Source organism: Callithrix jacchus, chromosome 3 (genome assembly GCF_049354715.1).
Source record: "Callithrix jacchus isolate 240 chromosome 3, calJac240_pri, whole genome shotgun sequence".
In the NCBI taxonomy this organism is placed as follows: Eukaryota; Metazoa; Chordata; class Mammalia; order Primates; family Cebidae; genus Callithrix; species Callithrix jacchus.
Genome location: NC_133504.1, coordinates 26,459,597 through 26,474,415, shown reverse-complemented (window position 1 = coordinate 26,474,415; position 14,819 = coordinate 26,459,597). Strand labels below are relative to the sequence as shown.

Genomic DNA, 14,819 nt, shown 5'->3' with positions numbered 1-14,819 from the left:
ACCTATAGAGCACTCTACCCAAAAACAGTCAGTATGAAGCACCAGAGACAACAACAGTCACCATAGACCAGCTACCCAACAATAGTAACTATAGAGCTCCCTACCCTAGAACTGTCCCTATAGAGCACTTCCCACAAGAGAGTCACTATAAAGCACCTACCAAACAATATTCGCTATAGATCACCTACCCAACAACAGTCACTATGAAGCACCTGCCCACCAACAGTCACTATAGAGCACTCTACCCAAAAACTGTTACTATTGAGCACTGTACCCAACAACCGTCATTATAGACCACCCTACCCAAAAACAGTCACTGTAGAGCACCTATGCAAAAACAGTCACTATAGAGCTCCCTACACAACAACAGTCACGATAGAGCACTGTACACAACAACAGTCACGATAGAGCACTCTACTCAACAACAGTCACAAAGGAGCAATCTACAGAACAACAACTCCTTCAGGGAGTTTAATAACCCATATTTTAGACTGCACGGAGGACTGGAAACTCTCTCAAAGCAATAAGCAAGGATATTCATAGGACTCATTTTGATTCTCAGTTCTCAGGGATCATCATCCTTGGTTGCCTTGTTTCATGTATTTTCTCACATTTTTGTTAGTTCCAATGGGAAGACAAATATGGACTCCATCTTCTTACTCAATCTTGGCCAGAAGCAGATGTCACTCATATTTGTATTATAAGAAACAGTTTGACCAGCCTGGTTATGTTATTTTTTTTAATTAAAAATAACTTGTGTTAAGCACACACCAAATAGCAGTGTAAAACTGAATATCTAGAAGCCAGTTTGCATTTAGAACTTGGCCATAGATATGGAAAATTGGAAGATGAGGTAGAAGCTGATTATAATTGATCTTGATCAGAATAGAACAGTGGTTCTCAAACTTGACCATACATTTGAATCACCTGGGAGAGTTAGGGATCCCTGATGATTCAGCCTTATCCTGGCAGTTCTGATAGAATTTGTCTGGAGTATGGCCTTCCATCAGGATGATTGGAAGCTCCCAGGTGATTCTGATGTTCAACCAAGGCACAAAGCCACAGGTTGAATGGACAGCTCCAGATCGTCCTCCATGTGTTCACAGCTGGCTCTAATCCTCTTCCCGTCTTTCTTCTCTCCACGTCCTCCCTTCCTACAGCAAAGTCCACGTTCTCTATGAGCAGAAACACCTGTTTGACTATGAAGTGCGCAAAACGTTAAACCATGACATGCTCCTGGCCTTCAGCAGCAGCAGCAGCAGCTGCACCACTGCCCTGGTCTAAGTCCTCACCTCCTGCTCAGGTAGGGCTTCTCTCAAGCCTGCCAATCCTCCCCTCCCTGGGTGCTCCTGTCTGCCCAGAGCCTGCCTTCTCAAGAGTTCCAGAATACTCTTGAACCCAGAACCTCAGAGCTGGGGACACAGGAATGTGTCCAAAAATCTTTTTTAACCATAGGCAGGCAGACTGAGGCCTAGATGTGGGTTGAGCTGTGTCAGACTGGGTCACACCCTGTACCCTGGGCGCCTGTATGATTGGACCTTTTGCCTGTTGGCCATCTTTCTCCTGCTGATAGCCTTGTGTTGGGGAGCCTGGGGTATTGCATTCCTTTGTGGATTACTTTGTAGCCTATTTTGGGGTCCAAGTCAGCTACCCTCTGCCCCCGACTGATCAGTTTTTCACCTCCACTTGCCTATGGACATTAGCTGCTGCTTACTGCTGTCTGTATACAGTAGGCACACTCTATTGCCCAAGCAGACAAGAGAATGGTAATAGTTTCCAAAATAAAAAAGATGTTCATTCATCCATGCAATGAATATTTGCTGGGCACCAAACTATATGCCAGATGCTGTAAGGTACCAGGAATCCAGACACAGTTCCTACCCCCAGATAATATGTAAGGTCCAAAAGGCTCTTGAGGTAAGGTCTGCAAGGAGGAGGATGACCTGACTTACTCAGAGATGGCTTCATCAGTCACTTGGGCCTCCTGCCTCTGCCGTCTTTGGGCATGGAGAACAGAAAATTGGCCCTCTGCCTGTGCTTGGAACAGAGAGGGCGGTGAATGGTGTCCAGGGTTGTGGGAAAGAGGTGGGACCCAGCTGACGTCAAGGACACTAATGGGGCCTGTGTTCCATGAGGGTCCCCCAATTTTCTCCCTTGTGTCTGTTACCCTGCCCAGTGTTCCTGTCCTTATTCGGGATTGCCAGCATTGGTCTTAGCTGCCTGGTGGCCCTCTTCCTGTACCACGTGGTCTTTGGTATTCAGTATTTGGGCATACTCAATGGGGTGGCCGCCTTCGTGATGGTGGGCATTGGTGAGTCGCCACTGTTGCCATGGCTGTATGCCTCCCACATGGGAACTCTACCCCACTTCCTTTCTCCCTGGATACAAAACCTAGCTTCCACTGGGGCTCATCACAGCCCTACTGAGGCATAGAGCCTTGGAGTGCGGGGTTAGAATATGGGTGGTGGGCGGATCCTTGACATAGGATGAGTGGAGAGAGCAGGAAGGTTTTCTGGGTGAAGGTGAGGATGGTGGGAATATCCCAGAAACTGTGGGAAGGAGGCCATGATGAGGCAGAAGGCACCTATCTCTGCATGAGGTTGGGGCCAAGGAGTGTGGTGTGTTGGTCGGTGGGGCTTGAACTCTTGGTGGGAGGAGCCAGTCAGAGAGGTCTCTCCAAACTCAAAGCTGAGAAGCAGGACTCGGCTGCAGCCTGACCTCCCAGGAGGCCACTCAAACTTGGTCCAGGCCCAAGTTGGGCCCGATCCTGGAGACAGCAGAATGATCCTGATTCTGCCCTCTTGGCCCAGGACTCCCTCCCACAGGTGTGGACGACGTGTTTGTGTTCATCAACACGTACCGCCAGGGCACCCATCTGGAAGACTCACAGCTGCGCATGATTCACATCATCCAAACTTCAGGCAAGGCCACCTCCTTCATCTCCCTGACCACAGCTGCTGCCTATGCAGCGAATGTCTTCTCTCAGGTGCGGACCTGCCTTCCGTTCCTGTCCTGGCCTCCCCCTGGCCCCTGTGCCCACACCTAGCCCCAGGTCTCTGCCCTTTCCACCACCGTATGAGTGCCTGCATAGCCTTCACCTCAAAGTATTTTCTCCATCTCTACAGTTTATTTTCGTCGCAAATCACCCATTACCCAAACTTAACAATTAGGAATATTATAATCAGCTGGACAGCATGTATGAGGGATACTCGATAGCCCTAGCCCAGCCTCGACCCTGGAGGACTTTTGGCGATTTCCAAAGCTTCTTCTCACCCTTGCTAATTGTCAAAGGTACAATTACCATTCTGTCTTCCAAAAAGAAACTTGGCCCCTGAGAGGTAAAGTGACTTCTTTGGGGTCACACAGCAGATAAGTGAGAAGCCTGACCAAATCCACAGTGATTCCCACCCCTGCCCCAACCCCTGTCTGCTTTCAGCTGCATTTTTCTCCCTCACACTGACTTTCTTTCGCTGCCTCTGAGTGGGGATTAGGAGAAGGCCTTGAACCCAGGCTAAGTCCTTGGTGTGGAAAGAGTGAATTGGCCCAAGTCTTTGAGATACTTTATGACCTGAGCTGAGCAGTCTATCTGGAAACCAGTAGATGCTTTAGGATTATCTGGATCCTTCTAGAGAATCACTTCCAGAAGGTAGGCAGAGCTGGGTTCAGCTTCTGCTGTATCCTGGGGCAGGCTGTGTGACCTCTCTGAGCCCCGCTTTTCTCATGTGTGGGTTATCCGGGGACTAATAGGCTAGGATGGCTGTGAAAGTGTTTCACAGAGTGCAGGCTGCTGTGATGTTGGTTAGAGCTTCCTTCCAACTGGCACCTCCCTGCGGTCCCTGTGGTACTTCTGGAACATACCCATTGCTCCCAGTTCCCAGGGTCCCGGCTTCCATCCCATGGCAGCATTCTCTCCCTCCCCCCCACCACTAGCACATGGCCTTGTCTCACAGGATGTGTCTTCTGCTATCCTCCATTCATTCCTGTAATGACAGTTACTGAGCCCTGCTCTGTGCCAGGCACTGTTCTAGGCAGTGGGCTACAGCTAGCCAAGGGCCTCCACTCGAGATGGGGTTCTTCCTGTGCTGCTGCATCCCCTGACACCAGCCCTTGGCCCCTGGTGTCCTGTGAGGCTGGTGGCTGGAATTCTAGCAGCCTGGGCCTCCTCCTCCTCCTGCCTCAGTCTGGGAGGGATTTGGGGTCCTGTGTGTCTCTCCCGCTGCAGGGGCACCCAGGCTTCCTTACTCCAGGTTCAACCAGATCCACATCCCTCTCTTTTTTCCATCACCAGATCCCAGCCATCCATGACTTAGGCCTGTTCATGTCTCTCATCATGTCCTGCTGCTGGCTGGCCATGCTTGTCACCATGCCTGCAGCTTTGGGCCTCTGGAGCCTCTACCTGGCACCACTTGAGAACTTCTGTCAAAACAGGTAAGTTAGGCAGTGCTTCTTCCCACAGCAGGATATCCACAACAGGGCTCTGTGAGCTGCTTGGCACACCACCCACTCCTCCAAAAGCCTTCTATGTGCCCAGTCCTGTGCTAGGCAAAGAACGGGGAGAAAAAAATACTTCTGTCCAATAATTGCAATTTGTGATCACCAGTTTCAGCAGGAAGTGAGCAAACACTTCTGTCCAAGATCTTATGACATCACCATTCACTCCCCAAAGTACCCTGGGAGCTGGGTTCTCTTGCTGTGCCCATTTTATAGGTGAGAAAACAATGGCTCAGGGAGGTTGGACACCTTTTTCATGGTCACCCATTTAGTAGACAGTAGAGCCTGGATTTAAACCCAAGAATGTCTGCCTCCAGATCCCATGCTCTTAGGTACCATGTTCAATGCCCTCTGGTTCTCGTCTTTAAATGTAGTGAGCCGTGTGCAGAGATGAACGGGTCAATTCAGAGTTGCTGCTGGAGGTTTGGGGGAAAGGTCTTGTTGGCCTGGTGGTTGGGAAAGATGAAGGGGGATGGTGGTGGAGCTGAGTCAGGCTTGGGTGGCTGCCTGAGGTTGAGAGAATAGAGAGATGATGGAGAGTCTCTGGGCTTGGAACAGAACCACTCACTGTAAAAAAAGGCCTTGGTCTTTCTAGATTAAAATAAAAGGAAAACCTTGGTCAGTGGTGTCCAGGGACCCATGACTATGTCCACTTACACATGGTGAGCCCTGGAGAGGCTGGAGGAAAAGAAGGGTCCAGCAAGGAGCTTAGACTTGGGCCTGAGATGGACACCTGAGCTCTCCCACTCACACCCTCTCCCTTCAAGACCCTGCTGTGGTGGCACGGGTTGGGCACTTCCCACGGGTGCCCTGGCTAAGCTCTGTTTTCTTTACCATTGGCATTCAGATTTGACTGTCTTCCATGACAGTTTTATGACATAGAACCAGCATTGTGGGGAAAGGGCACCTTCCAATCTTTACAGAGATGCCAAATAAGCCCACTGCCCCTGCCCCTCAGTCTGGGACTGTCCCCCAATAGTCCTACTAAGCAAGGTCACCTTTGCAGTCAGTCGGACATGTGCTCCAAGCCCAGCCTCCTCCCTTGGCAACCGTGGAATCCTGGGCAAGTGACTTGAATTCTCTACATCTTTTTCTTTTTCTTTGAAGCAGTTGTGATCCCTGTGTGTGAGCCCCGTGAGGATTGAGATCATCCACGCAGGGCTCCCGGCTTGCTGCTGGCTCGTAGCAGTGGTATTAACCACACACACAATCCTCGTATCAACCATGAGAATTATTCTTGTGCTAGGTCCCTAGGGTGAGCCTTGCTCAGGTGGCTCATGCGTTAACTTGAGCTGAGACCTCAGCCACGCAGCTACAACCTTAGCCTGGCCCCCACAACCAGAGCACCTGTCTTCCAGTGCTTGAGAGCCTGCTGGGAATGCATGAGCTGGGCCCAGCCCCGTCTGGTGTAGTACCCTTTTGTCACAGGGTTGTTTTTCTCCATCCTCATCCTGTCCCTAATGTTTGCCAGCTGGCTCTGCCCCACCAGCCGGGCTTCACTGCTCTTCTGCCCAATGCCAACATCCAGGTGCTGTTGGACCTCAAGCACAACCTGAGCGCTGAGGGCATATCCTGCATCACCTGTTCAGATGAGGCATTACCTGCCCCCTTGGGTGTCCAGATCCCGAAGGCTGCTGGTCTGAGAGATGCAGGATCTGGGCTCCCTGTTCATACCTGACCTCAGGCAAGTCCCACTCACCTCTGAGCCCCCATGTTCCCACAGTTTATTCCATAGATGCTTGTGGGATACCTGCTGGGTGCTGGCTCTGGGGAGTGTGGTGGGTGGGAGGCACAGGCTTCCCAAGCTCAGGAAGTCCACATTCCAGCTCGAGGGACTGGTCACTGTAATAGTAGATCTGAGCTTTGGTAAAGGGAGAATAGAGAGTCTAAGAGGCCCACATCATGGAAAGCTTCCTGGAGAAAGTAACATCTAAGCCAAAACACACAATCATGGGAAAGAGTTAGCCAGGCCCAGAGGGGAGAGGAGGGAAGAGTTGGGGTTAGCCAAGCTAGGAGGGGAAAGGAGGAAAAAGGTGGGGTTAACCAGGCTATGAGGGGAGAGGAGGAAAAGGGTGGGGTTATCCAGGCTGGGAGGAAAGAGGAGGGAAGAGGAAGGGTTAGCCAAATGGGGAGAGGCAGAAAGGGGTGGAGTTAGCCAGCCTAGGAGCAAGAGGAGGGGTTAGCCATGCTGGGAGGGAAGAGGAGAAAAGGGGTAGGGTTAGCCAGGCAGGGAGGGGAGAGGCGGGAAGGGGTGTGGTTAGAAAGGCAGTGGGGGGAGAGGAGGAAAGGGGTGAAGTTAGCCAGGCAGTGAGGGGAGAGGTGAAAGGGGTGGGGTTAGCCAGGCAGGGAGGGGAGAGGAGGGAGGAGTCTAGGCAGAGGAGGGCTACAGGGGTGGGAAGACCAAGACCATGTTTGAGAGAGGCAGTTGCAGGAGCAAAGGTTGTGAGCCGGTAAGCTGGGCCAGGCAGGGGGGTGAAAGTGAGGGTTCTGGATTTGATTCTGATTATCACTGAAGACTAGTCATGGGGTTAAAGTAGAGAAGCGGGGTGATGGAGTCTCCCAGGTTCTGTGTGGAGTGGATTGGGGCACTGGGTGGAGGCCTGGTAGGAGGCTAATGGGGTCTTCTAGATGAGAGGCAGTGGTGCTGGGACCAGCGTCCTGTTGGAAGACGAGGTGGAGTCCAGAGGTTTTTAGGAAGTGGTTTCCACAGGGCTTGGTGATGGGGTGGAAGCCAGGAATAAGCAAGGAAGGGAGATAGAGATGGCTCCCTGATTCTGAGGTAGCTGGTCCAGGCTGAATTTTACAGAGGGGCAGTGGAATGGGGGCCGGCAAAATCAACCCAAGGTCATCCAGCTTTGCCAGGGCAGTTAGAAACCAACGGAGAAGATGCCTGGGTGAGCCCTTCCAGCTCCCGGAAGCAGGTCTGCTGGCTGCTGTAACTGCCTTCGTTTAATTAGGGTGGTGTTCAGATTAACCCAGTCTTCCCGTTGGTAATGGCAGCCAAATGCATGATCATCCACTGCAGCTCTGAGAGGCACTGGGGGAGCCCCTCGAACCTCAGAGCCAGCCTCAGCCATGGCCCAGCTTCTCTCCCCGCTGCCAGGGCATGGCCTTGCACTCCATCACTGCCACCACAGGCTTTCTGCCTGCTCAAAGGGCCTGCTTTCCTTCCACAGATGAACAAACTCCAAACTTTTCAACAACATCTGTGGCCAGAACCCCACCCACAGCTTAGCCCCTGCCTTCTGTAACTCTTTCTCTGGAACTGCCTCTTAAAGAGACCTCTCCAGAGTACTGCAGAATGCTTCAGCTTTTCAAAGGGCATGTGAGGCCAGACCCAAACAGGGCTGAGGTCACACCCTGAGCAGGTCCCTCCACCTCTGATTTCCACTCCATCAAGTGGGGTTTACAGAACTGATGCAGGATGGCTGTGAGGATTAGAACTTTGAAGGTGGTTTCCCTCATTTCTAGAAAAACTCAAAAGGCTAATGTACAACACTTAAGGCAAAACAGGAATATATGTCTCCCATCATATCTGCCAGCTGATGACCTTGGCTTTCCAGTCATGCCTATCAATTGGGTGCAGAGGATGTGACACCCTACCCCTGACAAAAGTGTGGCATCATCCCTACCCAACAGAGGGCAGAGTGGCACAGAGAGGGAGAGCAGGGGCAGTTCAATATTTTTCTCTGGGCATCCTGATGGTGCCTTTCTCTGGGCCTAAAATTTTTATAAATTCAGTATATGATTTTTAAAAGTTCTTTCTATTTTTTTTCTGACCCCTGACCTCCCCACCCCCTCCAGTCCCTGGGCCCCAGTTCCTGAGACTGTCTCAGATACAAGCCTCTTCCCTCTGCCCATTGGGCTTAGCCCAGGATGCCCTGCTGTCATTGATGTGGCATTGGGGGGCAGGTCTGTTCCAGCAGAAGCCTCACAGACTGCAGAACAACATCTGGACATCCCTGGAGAAGAAGAGGCGAGGCTCAGAAGTCCCCTGGGCCAGCCGGCCTGAGGCCACTTTGCAGGGTGAGCACTAGGGATGGGAGTGTGGGGAAATCCTCCCTGGTGCTAGGGTTAGGGGCCCTGTGAGAGGAGCAGGTAAAATTCCTTCTGGATTCTCCTGCAAGAAGAATGTGTGTTCCTGGTCACTGCAGAGGAGCTGGGGAAGTGGGTGAATTTGGGGCCCTCACCCATTATCCTGCCAGGGCAGAAGCCTCCCCTGACACTCTGGTCTGTGGTGCTCCCCAAGCCCTCCCTGTGCACCAGAGACATCTCCTGAGTGTCGGGGGGTAGGAAGAATGGAGGCCATCTCAGGCCTGAACACTGGATGTTCCAGTCCCTACTGGACTCTCCCTCAGAGGTGGGTGCTGAGACAAGGGTATTGGAGGAATGGAGGGAACTCTGTTCATCCCTATCACCCTGTGGTACTGTCACCACCTCTGCCTGACCACTGTCATTCCCAGCGCCAGCCCTGTACCATCACTGGCACACCTCACCATGGAACCCTCCATCACTGTCACCTCAGCCACCCATCCCAGTGACTACCACCCCCCCACCATCCCTCTCACTTCATCCAAGTACCCACCAGCTCTCCCACCGTCTCTCCCACCCTATCCCAGTGCCCACCACCTCCTTCACCGTCCCTCACACCCCAACCCAGTGCCCACCACCTCCCCCACCATTTCTCCCACCCCATCCCAGTGACCACCACCTCTCCCACCGTCCCTTTCACATGATCCCAGTATGCACCAGCTCCTCCACCATCCCTCCCACCTTATCCCAGTACCCACCACCACCCCCACCATCCCCTACACCATCCCAGTGCCCACCACCTCCCCCATAACCTTTTCCACCCCATCCCAGCACCCACCATCTCCTACACCATCCTCCCACCCATCCTAGTGTCCACCTCCCTCACCATTCCAGCCACCCCATCTGTGTGCTTATCACCTCCCTCACCATCCCTCCCACCCCATCCATGTGCTCATCACCTCTTCCACTATCATTGCCAGGGACCTGGTCTAGTCAAGAGGGGCACAGTCAGCATTGGAGATAAGCCCAAGGCCAGGACTCAGCTCTTTAGTCAATAGAGCTGAGGGTGTCCTGCTTCAGGGTCAGGATAATTCAGTCAAGGTCAAATCTGCCCGTCTGTCATCCCTCATTTGTCCATAGATTTCCTGGGAACTGTGTGCATCTCTAAAGTGAAGAGTAAAGGCCATCCTGCTGTCTACAGGCTCTCTCTCAATGCCAGCCTGCCTGCTCCTTGGCAAGCTGTTTTGCCTGCAGATGGAGAGGTGCCCTTTTTCCAGCTGACCCTGGGCTGTCATGAAGTGAGCCATTTCCACTGGGGGTGAGGGGCCCTTAGGGCCACAGTATGGGCACTGGCCACATAGTGAGGGAGACATAGCTCTGAGGATGAGGATTCCCTCCCCTACACCAGTCATGTCTGTGACAGGGACCTGCTGAGTGGTAGCAGCATGGACTTCTGAGTCAGCCAGTCCTGGATTCAAATCCTGGCTCTGCCATTTATTAACTGTGTCTTTGAGCAGATTACTTACTCTCTCTGAGCCTCAGGTTCTTCCTCAGTGACATGGGAATGTGACAAGCACCAGACAGCGTTGTTGCAGGTGTGTGAGGTGAGGCGTGTGCAGTGCAGAACACCTGGGTGCAGTCTCTGCTTGGGTAGTGGCAGCCAGGAATCTTGCTGTCCTTGGCAGCTGCTCCAGCATGGCAGAAAGGAGTCCCCAAGCACAGACTTGAGTCTTCCCCTTCATGGTGGTCATTTGTGTTTTTTTTTCTTTATTTTGGAGTGGGGAGGACAGGGTCTTGCTCTGTCACCAGACTGGAGTGCAGTGGCATAATCATAGCTCACTGCAGGCTCGACCTCCTGGGCTCAAGGGATCCTCTCTTATCAGCCTCCTGGGTAGCTACAACCACTGGCACACACCACCATGCCAGCTAATTGTGCTTTTTATTTTTTGTAGAGACAGGGTCTCTCTGTGTTGCCCAGGCTTATTTGTGTTTCTTTAACATGGTATACTTTCCATGGTGACAGGACACGTGCCAATTCCTTTGTTCAGGGTTTATATTTTCATTTGAAAGATTAGATTTCTAAGGCATTTTCTGCCTCTAAGCCTTTGCATGTACTGTTCCTACTGCTTGAAAAGCTTTTCCTTTGGCTTCATATGTTGCTGAATCTTTGGTGCTCACTGAGGTCTTGGCATGCCTGTCAGACCCCACAGTCCTGCCCCAGCACTTTTGTCACCTTGTCCTCCTCTCCCTGCCATTTATCCAATCTTATCTTCTTTGTTCTTGGGAGCCATTATCTTTGCCAGCTCCACGAGGGCAGGAGCCATGCCCATCAGAACCTGGCACAGTTTCTGGCATGGGACAGACAGTAAGCAATTGTTGAAGGAAGACATGAGGCTCAGAGAGGGAGGAAGGGATTTGCCCAAGTGCCTAACTCAAACCCAGGCCTCCCAAGCCTCCACCCAGGGCTCTGTTCCAGACTCCAAGGGTGGGGACTGGGTGAACTATGCTGAGATAGGAGGGGATGGAGCCCCGGCTGAGGCAGCCCCTTCGTGTCATGTGTCTTGTCTCTGTCAACCCACTGCTTAGGTGTATAGAGCACCTTTTGGTAACTTCACCAGGAAGCTGACCACTTGTATGTCTACAGTAGGGATGCTCCAGACAGCGAGCCCCTCCTGCAATTAGATCCTGACAACCTTGGCCTGTGATGCCAAGTGAGGCTGGAAGTTTGACTTCAGCTTCTACATGGCCACCAAGGAGCAGCAGCACACCCAGTAACAGAGCCTGGCAGACAAGCTGGTGCCCACCAGCCCCACTGCTTCTTTGCCCTTTTCTCATTTTTCTCTCTCTCTTCACATGAGGCATGTCAGCAGGCGCCCCCAACTTTTTTTTCTGAGATGGAGTCTCACTCTGTTGCCCTGGCTAGAGTGCTGCGGTGCAATCTTGGCTCACTGTATAACCTCTGCCTCCCAGGTTCAAGTGATTCTCCTGCCTCAGCCGCCTGAGTAGCTGAAATTACAGGCATGCACCACCACACCTGCCTAATTTTTGTATTTTTAGTAGAGATGGGGTTTTGCCATGTTGGTCAGGCTGACCTCAAACTCCTGAACTCAGGTGATTCACCTGCCTTGGCCTCCCCAAGTGCTGGGATTATAGGCATGAGCCACTGCACCCGGCCCTGAGGGAAACCAGCAGTCCCCTTTAAGAAACTACCACCCATTTCCACACACCTGCTCAGATGGGTCTCTGCTCGAGGCTGGGTAGTAAAGAACATTAGAAAGATGGTGGGCCTGGGAGCTGCTCCCTCTCTTGATAGCTCCTCAGGGGTTACAGTGACCACCTGCTCTAACATACCCTCTGCCTGGAATGCTTTTCTCCAGCTCCTCACGTGTAAGACAATTTCTCAAGATTCAAGCCACTTTCCAAATATCTCCCAAGAGAGGCTGTCTTTCCCCTAGCACCATGTTCAACCTCTTTCCTTACATCGTCCACTGCCCTCCTGGCCCCACTGCCACCTGCCACTATGTTAAACTGCAGTGTTACCTGTCTTCCCACGAGAGCACATGGGCATCTCACTGTGGCACCTTGACTGTCTCTCTTGGTGCCGCCTCCTAGCAGCCATCATGGTGTCTGGCATAGCAGGTGCAGATAAGTACTAGCTGAATAAATGAATAAATGAGTACACACCTCTCCTTTTTGACAAGGCACTCACCCACACTCTAAATACATCATGAATTCAGAAAATATTTATTGAATGCCCTGCCCCTTACACTGGAAAAAGAGTGAGGGGAGGGCCTCTGTTGTATTCACCTGCCACTGGCCCAGTCCCTGTTAGTGTGAAATTGGCCCCCACTGCGTGCCAAGTGAGAGGCTGAATTCTGTGTTCTTGGGATCTCCATGCCAGCCAGGGGCACATTTTCTGGGGTTTTATTCCCCGTGTTGTAAACACGGCCCTGCATCCATTTATCCGTGGAGGCCATGTTAGCCGAAGGTCTCTCTCTGCTGTTCACGGATTTAACAAACCATGGGCTCCAACTGTGCTGACACTGTGCTGGGGACATGGTAGTGACAAAGACAGATATGACTCCTGCCCTCGGGCCATTCATCGAGAGACAGGCAACTAACAAGTAAACAGCAGTGTCATTATAAACTATAATACATGCTTTGAAAGAAATAGCCCCACTGTCATTGTGGTAGAGAACAGAGGTGTGAGGCCATGCTTGGTGACACAGGGACTGTGGCATCTGAGAGGGCTGGGTGACATGCAGGGACTGTAGCCTCTGAGGTGGCTGGGTGACACTCGTGGAATGTGGGCTCTGACACGGCTGGGAGACACGTGGGAACTGTAGGCTCTAATGGAGCTGGGTGACAGGGGGACTGTGGCCTCTGAGGGGGCTGGGTGACAGGAACTGTGGGCTCCATCAGAACTTGGTGATATGGGGACTGTGGTCTCTGATGGGACTCAGTGACACAGGGACTGTGGCCTCTGATGGGGCTGGGTGAGAGGAACTGTGGGCTCTGTCAGAGCTTGGTGACATGGGGACTGTGGCCTCTGATGGGGCTGGGTGACATGCAGGGACTGTGGGCTCTGATGGGGCTGGCTTTAGAGTGTCAAACACCGGAGGCTGTTTTACAGGTGGCTGAACTCTGCATGAGGCTGAGGATGCAGCTTAGAGGCTGGAAATTGACAAGACATCTCTTCCTGGGTCTTTTCCAGAGTCTCTGACAGGGCTGGCTTTGGAGCATCAAGCAGCTACAGGAAACCAAACTCTGCATGGGGCTGAGGATTCAGCTGGGAGGCTGTAAAATGGCAGGACAGCACCCAGAGGGTCCTTTCCAGCCTGGCATCCTGACTCAAATGTAGGGTTCCCTCTGCCTGTCCTTCCCTGAGCCCCAGGCTGGCCTCATTCTGCACAGACACATCAGTGACCAGGGTTCAGGCAAACTGCCTAGATGAGCTGAAAATATTCTAGAAAGGACTTTGAGCTGAAATGGGTCCAGTGGTTAGTCAGCTGTTGACCCTGCAGCCCTTCCTCCCTGTAGAATCTAGAGACTTCCTCACTGTTGGGGTTGAGGCTGGGGGCTTCTGAGTGGGGACCACTAGGGTTGTCCCTGGAGTCCTTCCTGAACCCTCATACCCCTGGGGGACAGTTTGAAAGCTTTTGGTCTTCTACACCCTTCATGCCTTCTATGGGGATACTGAGGCCCAGAGGGGCAAGACCTTGACTAGGTTCTCACAATCAGCCTTGGCAGAGGTGAAGCTAGAACAGCCTCCAGACCCTTGGCCCAGGGCACTTCCTTGAGAACAAATCCCCATACAAGGGTAGAGCCCAGTCCAGACTCTACTATTCACCAGCTTCTGTTGCAGCCCACTGGCCTCTACTCTGCTGACTCCTCCTGGTTTTTCTGGCCTCAGCCCAGCCTCCATTGCCTCCACAGGAAGCTGTGCTTCACCCAGTCCCACAAGCCCTCCTTCCATGGGCATGTGTGCTTGACTCCCCCTGGCTGCCTGCTCAGCTCCAGCCCTGACGGGCCAACCAAAGGCTTCTTCTTCATACCTAGTGAGAAAGGTATGGCAGGGGCACATGGGTAGAGACCTAGGGAGCTGGGCCCTGCCTGCCCTTACAGCTCTGCCTTCCTGTTGCCAGTGCCCAAGACCCATCTCTCAGCCACCTTCGGCTTCAACCCTGCATGAACACAGGCTGTGCAAAGCCAGTGGTGTGGCTGCTTGTGGACACCAGGGCCATGGTCTTTGGCATTATTGGCATTGACTGCACCCGGCAGGTGGACAACCACATCATTGGAGACCTGGCACAGGGCTTGCATCTGGCAGATGCCGAGGGCCCAGCTGCAACAGACTTGCAAATAAGCACCTGCTCAGGGAACCATGTCCAGCACATCCCACACCATCTTGGCTCCTTGATAGCTCCTCCAGTTCAGACAGAACCCCCTTGGTTTCCTGAGGGCCCTTTTCTTCTTGAGGACTCAGCAGCATCCACCTCTTAGACTCACCCAGAAATCTGGGTTTAGGGCCCAAGGGGGCTGCCTGCCGCTGAGGGACTAGAATGGAGAGAGGGTGATACAGGTGTGGATTTATCCTTGCCCTCCCCCGGCCCTCCCCCTTGCTCTGAGCTCAGCTGTGTCTTTCTCCTCTCTGAGATGCCCCTTTCTCATGTGTCATGGCACGTGCCTGTAGTCTTAGCTACTTGGAAGGCTGAGACAGGAGAATCACTTGAACCCAGAAGGCAGAGTTTGTGGTAAGCCTAGTTTGCACCATCACTCTCCAGCCTCAGCAACAA

At 52.6% G+C, this 14,819-nt stretch overlaps 1 pseudogene; it reads left to right on the top strand.

Annotated features, from left to right (window-relative positions):
• Window positions 1-848: 848 nt before the first annotated feature.
• On the top strand, window positions 849-14,526 carry LOC118152387 (protein dispatched homolog 3-like; annotated as a pseudogene).
• Window positions 14,527-14,819: the final 293 nt, after the last annotated feature.